The following is an 11,244-nucleotide window of genomic DNA, read 5'->3' on the forward strand; positions in this document are numbered from 1 at the left end:
AGCCACATTAGTCCCGGTTTGTAAACGGACCGATACTAATGTGAACATTAGTGTCGGTTCCAATGGCTAGGCGGCGGGATTCATTAGTCCCGGTTTGTATTGAACCTCTAGTCACTAGTGCAGAATCGGCTTATTGTCCTGGTTCGTAAGGACCTTTAGTGTCGGTTCTGCAACTGACACTAAAGGGTGGGGACTAAAGGCCGGCCCCTTTTAGTGCCGGTGCATCACGAACCGGGACCAAAGGCCCACCACGTGGCACGAGCCCGCGCCAAGGGGTTGGGGCCTTTAGTCCTGGTTGGGACTAAAAGGTTTAGGGGTTTATGGGTTTATGATTTATTTTTCCTTTTAGTTTTGTGTTTTCCATTTAATTCTTTTTCATTTCAAAAATATTTTACGCTACTACATATTGTACACATTATGCGTATATATAAATAGAATTTCTCGTAGAACCGATCATATATACAATTTGGTATATACAATTTCTCGCACGACCATTCACATACACATGTATATATATACAATTTGGTATATACAATTTCTCCTACAATTTGCGGATCATTACATGGAGGCATTATAGCTTGTAATAGTATTGTCCTTTGGGATAAATGACCTGGTCGAGCAAAAATCCCGTTATTTACTCTTGAATTGCTTGTACGCGATCCTCTAGTAGGAGCTTATCCCACATCTCCTTCATTTTAAAAAAGGAGATCAATATGCATGTATTAGTTGTGTGTGTGTGTGTGTGTATTAGATAATGATGTAAAAATTGTGAATACTGTTCTCCAATTGTGAATTGTGAATAATGTTCTTGCAAACATAGTATGCACATAAATTACTCACCGACGCTTGCTTTAGGGCCTTTACGAGAATAGAATTCAATTAGATAATAATTAAGCAAGCATGATAATGGTATTGAAACTAGAATTAAAGAGATGATAGCTAGATAGTACTAGCTACTTAATTAATTACCTTGAGTCGACACCATTTCAGCTGTTGTTTACATGGGCCTTCAACCTGTTTGATGAACTTTTCCCAAGCCCAGCCCGCCAGCAAAGAAAAGTAATAAAAGAGTTATTAATTAGTTGATATAACGAAATGAACTAAAGAGGCTGACATATAGTTTGATAATGATTGAAATTACATGTCGACCATCCCCCTCACGATTGACTAGCCATTAACATCGTTAAGTAGTGAGTCCAGTACTTGAACTCTTCCCTCGTCAACTTCAATGATTAGCAGGATCCAGTGAAAACTGCATGCGCACATGTTTGTATAATTAAGCGATCATGTGCATAACTCATCAACTACACTTATTAACATCTAGTAAGCAAAAACATAATTTGTAGTACAAGACAGTGTCACTCACCCGAAGTTTTAAGTAAGTAGTATTTCTGGTTGGGTATTTAGGTGCTTCAAGAACTATAGCAAGCTTTTCTCGATGTATGGTCGATCATATTCTTGTAACCATGTCTTTTCATTAATGGTATTTGGGTCAATGAAATGCCAGCGTCCAGCATTTTTCATTTCATACATCATCATTCTATGTAAACACCACAGAAAAGAATATAGTGAGGATAATTACAGGTAATGAACGAGCACTACAGCTAGCTAGAGACTTAAATTATAGAAAGAAATCACTTATAGACAATAGCAACTGACGATAGATTTGTCGAGTGCGTCTTGATTGAATAACTGAAACATTTCTCGAAACTCAACCCATAGATCTTATTCATGGAAGTAGTGCTCCGCCTTGACTCTCACCATGAGGGACTCTCGATAGGTATTCTTTACTTCTCTCATGTGCCATTGATGCAATTCATACATTTTCATCGATAGCCTCGGGATCTGCTCAGGCTTGACCATAGGTTGGCTGCAGACATATTTCCATGCTAGTTCCTCCTCTTTAAACATTTCTAAGTCCTCGATGCCTATGAGTTGTTCTATAGTGACACCGGCCTCTTCAGCCTGCCTTCTATGATCGTTGGTTATTGCCAGCTGATCGCCGCTGGTACTCACATGTGTTTGTACAATGAGCAGAGGAACGATCGCACCGCCTGTTCTCCCAGCTGGGGAATAGTTTTCCTGCTTTTTTTGGCAGTTCCTTGGCTCGAGCTCGACTCCTTCTTTTATTGTGCTTGATATGACTTCTTGATTTGGCGCTCATAGTCTGAATCTCTATGCTTGACAGCTAGTTGAGCCATATCAATTAAGTGTTGAATGACATGCTCAGGTACTTTCTCCTTTGGCGTCGGGGGCGGTTTCGGTCCAAAATGGGCCTTCACTTGGGCAGCGACTTCGGCTTCGTTTTCCTGTGCAGTCAAGTGGTAAGCCAACCTCAGAAGAGGCTTGAGGCTTGGACCAAATTTGTATTTCTTGCCTCATGTTGTACCCCTAGCCGCCATAGTTGCAGTGCCTCTCTTCCGCTGTTACTTAGGCGGCGAAGCCCAGTGAGGGGGCGGAGAAGGCTGACGCGGTGCCTGACTTGGAGGAGGAGATGGCTAACGCAGTGCCGGACTTGGAGGAGGAGGAGTCGGCTGACGCGGTGCCAGACTTGGAGGACGAGGAGTTGACGCAGTGGCGGACTTGGAGGAGCAGGAGTCTGTTGACACGGTGGTGAACTTGGAGGAGCGGGAGTCTGCTGACGGGGTGACCGACTTGGAGGAGGAGCGGGCTGACGCGGTGTCGGTGGCCTTAGAAAGATGATGCAATCCTTTCTCCATAGAATGATATGATGTATGGCCTCTCCCAATGTGCGCTCGTCGTCACCTCCAGGATTGTCAAGCTCTAGCCCGGAATATCCTACCACCACTTCATCAACCCCGACACAAGCATAGCCAGCTAGAATCAGATTGCAATGGAAGGTTGCTTCAGGGGGATAAGCATAGCCGCCCGCCACCTTCATGGATATGTTCTTCACTTTTATGTGTAGCTCACAAGTTGTCGTAACTATGATATCATCCACAGGGTATCTATCCTTTAGTGTATCATCGCCAGGGGAGGAACCCACGCTGCTTATCGGCATGGATGGGATGGTGTTTTGCAATGCTGGATCTGCTAGCCGCTGCCGCTGCTGAGACCCCCTTTCCTGGCTAAGTGAGTCGATCTGTTGCTGCTGCCGCTTGAAAGCGAGTTCCAACTCTGCGTGCTTTGATTTTACGATGCGAAGGCGGTATGCTTCCTGCTACCTCTCCTCCTCCAACTTCCTCTTCTGCTCCTCCTCCCGCTTCTTTCTCGCATAGCTTCTGTAGTCGGTGTTCCAGCATCGTCGTTCTCTCTGTTGGGTGTGAACACCCCCGTTCGAGCATCTTCTATTGCAACAAGTAAACTGTCGGTGGCTCCTTTAAGACTTGCCCGCTCCAAAACCTCGCTTGTCTTTGGGTCCAACTCCCCCCCCCCCATGCGCATAGAACCAAGTCCCGCACCTAGGGGGCATCTCAATATAACTGGAGTGACCCCTACAGCCATCATCTCTTGCTCAACGAGATCCCACTTAGGCCGGGCCACCTTGTAGCCACCTGGCCCCAGCTTATGGTGCCAATGCTTTTTTGCGGCATTAACCTAGTTTATTCTCGACCATTCCTGAGCTACTTCTGATTCCTTGAATTTCATGAAAGTGTCCCAGTGATCTCTTGCCTTCTCCAGTGTTCCCTTGAATTCTGGAGTCTTCTTTCCTATATTGACGTATGCGGGACATATATTTTTCTTGTGGTTGTTGAATGCTATCGCTATCTTCTTAAGAGCAGAGTTCTTGACTTTCTCCAAATATGCATCTGTCAAATGACCTGGTAGGGTGAAATGTGACATGAGAGATTCCCCAAGCAGATCTTTTGCTCTTTGGTCCACAAAAGTAACATCTGGATCTTCCTTTGCTGGCTTTTTCCATTCTTGAATGGAGATTGGGATTTGGTCCCTGACAATAACTCTGCATTGACAATTAACTTGTTCGCATTCTTCTTAGGTTTGCATGGTTCGCCATTAGGTGTGCTGGCATTGATGTTGTACTTTACACCATCCTTCAACTTTTTGGTCGGGCCATGAACTGTCTTGCTGCTTGTAGAAGATTTGCTCGATCTAGAGGGCTAAAAGAAGAAAGATCGATTCGGTAATAGATATACAAATCAATTAAAACATGTGATGATCACCAGATGCCCGCTTATATAAATATACCTCGCCGGTCTTTGTTACCTGAAGAACAACATTTCCTTCGTCATCATTGTTCTGGACTTCATCTATTCGTTCGTTTTCATCAAATAGCATACCCTCACCGGTAGGGTTCAGATATGACAATGATGTATTATGATGATAAGTTGTTAATGATATGATGATGATGATATTTATTATATCATTGCAAAAAACTGCGGATTAGTTTCAAGTGGATGTCCATCCACTTGAAACTAGTCCACGGTTCATTCACCCAATGATGAAATAACTCATTATGATGTAAAAACAATCTCTAAATTGCTGATGTATGGAAAATTGTATAGAGGTGTATGAATACAACATGAAATAAAAAATAAATTAAATACGGAATAATAGTAGTAGCGCGGGTTGGGAGAAGCGCTACTAGTAATTACCAGTAGCGCCGCGTCGAGAAAGCGCTACTACTAAGTCGGTGTAGCAGTAGCGTGGGTTAACCAACACTACTGCTAACCTTTAGCTGTAGCACCGTACCAGTAGTGCTCCTGCCCGCGCTACTGATAGTCCTAAAACCAGCGTTGATGCTAGGCTTTTCCCTAGTAGTGTAGTCTTTCCCATTACTCCGCCTCCTAAATCTCGGGAGAGATTTCTTGTAGTGGAGGAGAATTGTGACGCCCGGATATTTAAGCTAGAGTGAACCTCTGCTGATGATGTCATGTCACCTCGATTACTGTTGCTAATCGCGTTAGTTCAAAAAAACAATTCAAATTTAAATTCAAAATATGGAAAACAACAAAAGTTTTCAAATATTGGAACTAAAATGTTCGATTTGTGGCAAATAATCCATACTAAATGTTGGTGGAGAAATCCCACTTTTATAAAGTGTTGAAAATTCTAAAATGGACAAAACAGTAACAAAACCAATTATTTAAAAGCTTTTAAAATGTTAAACAATTACAAACTATTTTAATTTTAGGTGCCAATTTAATTGTGTTGGTGGCATATTGGTTAATACTAATTTAGGTACAACTAATATATTTAATAAAAGTAAGGTATTTAAAATATAAAATTAAAAAAGAAGAAGTAAAACAAAAGACAAAAAGAGGAAAGGCCGACCCCTTCCCCTCACTGGGCCTACCGGCCTAGCTGGCTGCCGACCAGGCCGGCCCATCCCCGGGCCGTCATACACCACCACCACCCCACAGAAACCCTAACCGTCACCCACTTCCCCTCGTACTCCTCCCTCTCCCGACTGGATCTGGGCCATGCCCTTCGTTCGCCTCCCCAACACCACCTGTCGGTGTCAAAACCGGCGGATCTCGGGTAGGGGGTCCCGAACTGTGCGTCTAGGACGGATGGTAACAAGAGGCAAGGGACACGAAGCTTTACCCAGGTTCGGGCCCTCTTGATGGAGGTAAAACCCTACGTCATGCTTGATTAATATTGAAGATATGGGTGTTACAAGAGTAGATCTACCACAAGATCAGAGAGGCTAAACCCTAGAAGCTAGCCTACGGTATGATTGTATGTTGTGATTGTTGTCCTACGGACTAAAGCCCTCCGGTTTATATAGACACCGGAGAGAGTTAGGGTTACACAAGGTCGGTTACAAAAAGAGGAGATATCCATATACGTATTGCCTAGCTTTCCTTCCACGCCAAGTAGAGTCCCATCCGGACACGAGACGAAGTCTTCAATCTTGTATCTTCATAGTCTAACAGTCCGGCCAATGGAGATAGTCCGGCTGTCCGAAGACCCCCTAATCCAGGACTCCCTCAGTAGCCCCTGAACCAGGCTTCAATGACGATGAGTCCGGCACGCAGTTGTCTTTGGCATTGCAAGGCAGGTTCCTTCTCCGAATACATCATAGAAGAATTTGAATATGAGGATAGTGTCCGACCCTGCAAAATAAGTTCCAGACTTCGCTGTAGAGAATAATGCTTTCGCAGATCTAATCCGCTAGCTTGCTTTGGCAACATGACGTTACGTCATGGCCCGGTGATTATTCGAACCGTTTCTTTTAACCAGCCCCGCACATAACGCGAGGCAGTTTTTCGACATGTCTTGTCAAAACAGAGATTGTGTCCCCTATTACGGGATTCTCATCAATACGGGCGTGGGTAACCCAACCGCGCCATCAATTGTGGCACTTGGGGGATAAGCGAGTTTTACTAGGCAAGTGGGGACATTTCATTTTGTCCGCCTATATAAAGGGATAAGGATTCACCTTTCTATCCACGCCTTCTTCCTCCTCTGCTCATCTGCTCCCGCATACTCGAGCTCCAGCGCCCAAGCTCTCACTTCCACCTCAACCTTCTCCAACCATGTCCGGAGTGGGAGGCAAGTGGATCGTCTCCTCCATCACGGAGGGAGACGTCAAGAAACTGAGGAGAGCCGGATATCTGCACGACGATATCGCGCACCGCCTCCCAGATGATGGACAGCTCATCCCCACCCCCGAGACCCATGAAAGGGTGGTATTCCTCACTCATTTCCTCCGCAGACTGGGATTTACTCTCCATCCCTTCGTCCCGGGGCTCATGTTTTATTACGTCCTGGATTTCCATGATCTGGCCCCGAACTTCATCCTCAACATCTCGGCATTTATCATCGTGTGCGAGACCTTCCTCCGCATCAAGCCCCACTTCGGCTTATGGCTAAAGACCTTCAATGTCAAGCCGAAGGTAGTGAGCGGCCGCTAGGCGGAGTGCGGAGGCGCCATGGTGGGCAAGATGCCCAACATCACATGGCTCGAGGGCACCTTCGTGGACACCATAAAGGGGTGGCAATCGGGGTGGTTCTATATCACCGAGCCGTGCGACCCCGCATGGGTAGCAACCCCCGAGTTCCGATCTGGCATCCCCATGTGGCTCACCTCCTGGAAAGAGAAGGGCCTGTCCTGGGGTAATTCAAAAGAGCTGACCGGACTCCAGTCATGCATTCAGAAAATTGGTGGATAAGAAGATCAAGCTCGTCAACATAGTCCAGGTTATGCTCGTTCGCCGGATACTCCCGTGCCAACAACGGGAGTTTACCTTGTGGGAGTTCAATCCGGCGCAGCACCGAACTCTGAACAAGCTCTTCGACACGACTCATGAAGATGCCTGGAGGCTGCTGTTCAAGGGCGCCACGGTCCCTCCCCTCATTACTGAGGATCGTGGATTCAGCGCGAAGCGCCACGCCAGTGCGGTAAGTTGTTTTACCTCTTACAGGATATTTGTTTTATATATATATAGATTGGCTCTATGCGGGATCTAAACTCCCATAATTTTGACAGGACTGGCAGAAAATGGCCGGACAGATCGACTGTCCGGCTCCCTTGCCCGAAGGCCCCGTAGACGCTCTTCTGATGAAGATGCTGACTCCGGCCCCTTATAAGGTGCCGGAGAAGACCAAGAAGGCCAAGGGAGCTCGAAAGAGTTCCCGACGCATGGCATCGTCGGACTCACCGTCCGATGACTCTGCGGTGCACTCTTCCCCAGAAGACGAGGAAGAGGAAGAGGAGGCTCCCCCACCGACTGGGGGAGACAAGAAAAGGAAGGCCGCCCCAACTGGGGAGGCCGAAGGGTCCAAGAAGGGAAGGACGCTCCTTCCGGACAGCTCTGCCATCGACGATGAAAGTGAAGACGAGTGGTTGCCCAGGGGCAAGCCCCAGGGGAGATCGTAAGTATTCGGATACCAAAGTAACCCGTAGGATTCCTTTGTCGCATTGCTTTCCCTAATGCCGAACTCAATTGTGCAGGCCGCCCCGAGCCAATATCGAGGTATCCTCGGACGTCTCCCTAGGCGCGTCGGACATTGATAGCGATCCAGTCCCGACGGCCACCTCTCCTCATCCGGCCGACGACACCGAGGTGCTGTCTCAAGAGGCACCGGATCGGGGGGGACAGTCCCAGAGGCGCCTCATGGCGACCTTCCGGACTCCAGGAGCCGAGGGGATGGGGTCCCCAGAAGCTCTGAGTTCGGCCCTCAGCCGAACACCGCGCCGGACCCTCCAATGGATCCGAGCTCGGGCAGGCGGTCCCCTTCTAAGGAGGGTGAGACGCCAGTGCCGGTGACCTCTGTCCACCCAGAGGCGTCGGACACTATGTTGGAAGCACTTCGCAGCGCTTCCATCGAGGAGGAGCACCGCACTATCATGAGTGCGGTGATCCAGAAGGTTCAGTCCGCCAAGAGAGGATTGACTGAAGCCTGTACTAGCCTTCTAATAGGCTTCGAGGTAAGTATTTTAAAATGTAGCAGAAGTGTTACCACATAGACAGTAGCCCCTGATGCTTTGTTCGTGTTCACAAAGAAAAGCCGAACAGAGGATCAAATAATATCACAGGAGTCTAATATAAGTATGTCAATATGCATGTGCAGGCTTCGCTGCTGGCGTCCGCCGTACTAACTGCGGAGGTCGCCGTACTGAAGGAGGCCCTCGAGGGGTCCTTGAAAGAGCTTGGCCTTGCTAAGAGGCAGCTCGAGGAGAACAAGGGTAAGTAATACCCCGTCTGTAGATGAGAAAAAAGGACGCGATTGCTAAATGACAGGATCATTGTATGTTTGCCAGGGGCCACGACCGAGGTGGCGACCCTGAAGCAAGCGCTGTCCCAGGCCGAAGAAAAGGCGGCCCTGGAGCGCACCGAGCGAGAGAGGCGCAAGGCTCGAGTGGGCGAGGTGCAGCAAGAGCTCAAGGCCCTCGTGACAAAGCATGAGGCGTTGGAGCTTGACTTGAAGACGAGAGAGTCTGAGCTTGCCTCGGCCCATGAGAGCGCGAAGAGTGCCAAGGCCGAGGTCCAGAAGGTCCTTTAGGAGATCGACGCGATGAAGAAGATAGCGGCGGGTAAGGCTTTCTATATGCAAAGCAAGCATGCAACAGTGAATTACCGATTACTTACTCGAATCCGGAGCTCTTCAGGAGCATTCGCACATTTGCCCCGCAGTGTGTCCGAAGCCGCACTATTCTACCAGGCCGAGGACGGAAGCTCGACGGAGAAGTTGTTCTGGTCTTAGTATGCTGAGGCCGAACATCCGGTGCCAATGAGCGTCCAGATGAAGCAGATGGCCGAGCTACATAAGGCGGGCGATCAGGCCATGAAGGGCTTCATAGTCCAGTTGTGGCCTGGCGACGCCCTTCCGAACAGCTTCTTTGGCCTGGTGAGGCGGCTTGTGGATGCCTGCCCACGGCTGGAGGTCGTCAAGCGATCCGTCTGCATTGAAGGTGCACGCCGGGCCTTTGCCCATGTGAAAACGCAGTGGGTCAAGCTAGACGCCGTGAAGCTTATCAAGGAGGGGCCGCCGGAGGGCAAGGAGCACCCCCACCCCAAGATGTACTACGAGGGTGTTCTGCCGGGCGCCCGTCTTATCACGGATGAGTGTTCAAAAAATGTAATATTTGAATGAGACTTGCTCGTTTTTTATCCTGTGTAATGAAAACTTGTTTCATATGCGCTATGCAACGCTTGTGTGAATTTAAAATATTACCTTCTATTTGGCTGTTTATCCAATTTGAGAGATGGCTAGTCCTCGGCTTCTGCCCCCATGCCACGAGTTTCGGGGTGTTCGGGATAAACCTGAGCACTCTTGTTCCCATGTTTGGGTCCTTCGAGGGAGGTGCTCAGCACAACGAACAAGGCAACCGGACTAATAATGCTTTATCACTCTCACTTAGCCATAGAATTCTATAATTTTAAATTTCGGCAAAGCCCCTGGTATTCGGAAGGCCGAATTCGGGGCGCGATACACGCATGTAAGCCGGACGGAGCCGGCCCCTCGCCCTAAGCGGCATAAGTCTTTAGGGACTCAAGAAACCTCGCCGAACAGCGACCAGTCTCTCGCCTTATCATGACAGTCAATTTTAGCTTTCTCTACTAAGGTGCTCGACCCAGCAGAACCGGGGCACAATTGCAGTAGTTCTCCTAGCGCTACCTTAGTCGATAGAGCGGAACGTAAGGTACCAAAACATAGGAGCCGGGCAAACCCAACATTTGACAAAGACATGATTCGGAGCTGATGCATATAATGCTATAAGTTCGGGGTGCCGCACTTGTGAAAGTGTTCGGACTTTTCACACCATATTGTGGGTACGTAAGCCCCTGGCGCATTGGCCGTACCAGAGTGTACGGTTGCTAGGCGTCATTAATGAACACATAGATATGTATACATATAACAAAAATGCGATAATAATTGTAATGTCATGCATTATATATTAGAAAATTGCATTAAAGTGGAGTGATACAGATAGTGTAATTAGCAAAAGAGTAGGACTATGTCCCTTGCAAGAGAGAGCAGAGGAATTATGTGAAATCTGTAATCCACCTGGGAATTCCATAGTCGTCGGCCTCCTTGGTTGATGTATCATGTGTTTGGCAATAGAGCTGCCGGACAGAGTTTTTAGAGATTGAAGTCCTGAAAGAAAAAGAAAAATAACCAAACAGGAAGCCCCTGGTGTGGTTTAGGCCACGTTTTGGGACGTGTCGTAGTTGTGCCTCCCCCTCCCCATCTGTGCCCATGGTATTTTTAATGCGTAATGATGTACGCGCGGCACGAACAACGTCATTGGGCTGGGATTGGGGTGGCCGTCGTATTGCTACGTGAGCTCAGATCACGCCAGGCGGTCTATTTGCCGATTGCCCCGAGCGCGCTTGAAGGTGTCCGGGCTTTGAAACGCCGAACTGGTAGATTGCCTTGAGAGGCTGCTTTGTGCTTCTGCTGCGAGGGCCGCGGTGTGCTCCTCTGTTCGGAGAGAGCGCTCTATGTTTCCATTGACTGTAATAACTCTGCGAGGTCCTGGCATCTTGAGCTTGAGGTATGCATAATGTGGTACCGCATTGAATCTAGCAAATGCGGTTCGTCCGAGCAGTGCGTGATAACCACTGCGGAACGGGACTATATCGAAGATTAACTCTTCACTTCAGAAGTTATCCGGGGATCCAAAGACCACTTCGAGTGTAATTGAGCCTGTGCAGTGGGCCTCTACGCCTGGAATGACGCCTTTAAAGGTCGTCTTTGTGGGTTTGATCCTTGAGGGGTCTATACCCATTTTGCACACTGTGTCCTGATAAAGCAGGTTCCCGCTGCTGCCGCCGTCCATGAGGACTCAAGTGAGGTGAAATCCGTCGATGA

Source organism: Triticum aestivum, chromosome 5A (assembly GCF_018294505.1).
Source record: "Triticum aestivum cultivar Chinese Spring chromosome 5A, IWGSC CS RefSeq v2.1, whole genome shotgun sequence".
NCBI classification, from domain to species: domain Eukaryota; kingdom Viridiplantae; phylum Streptophyta; class Magnoliopsida; order Poales; family Poaceae; genus Triticum; species Triticum aestivum.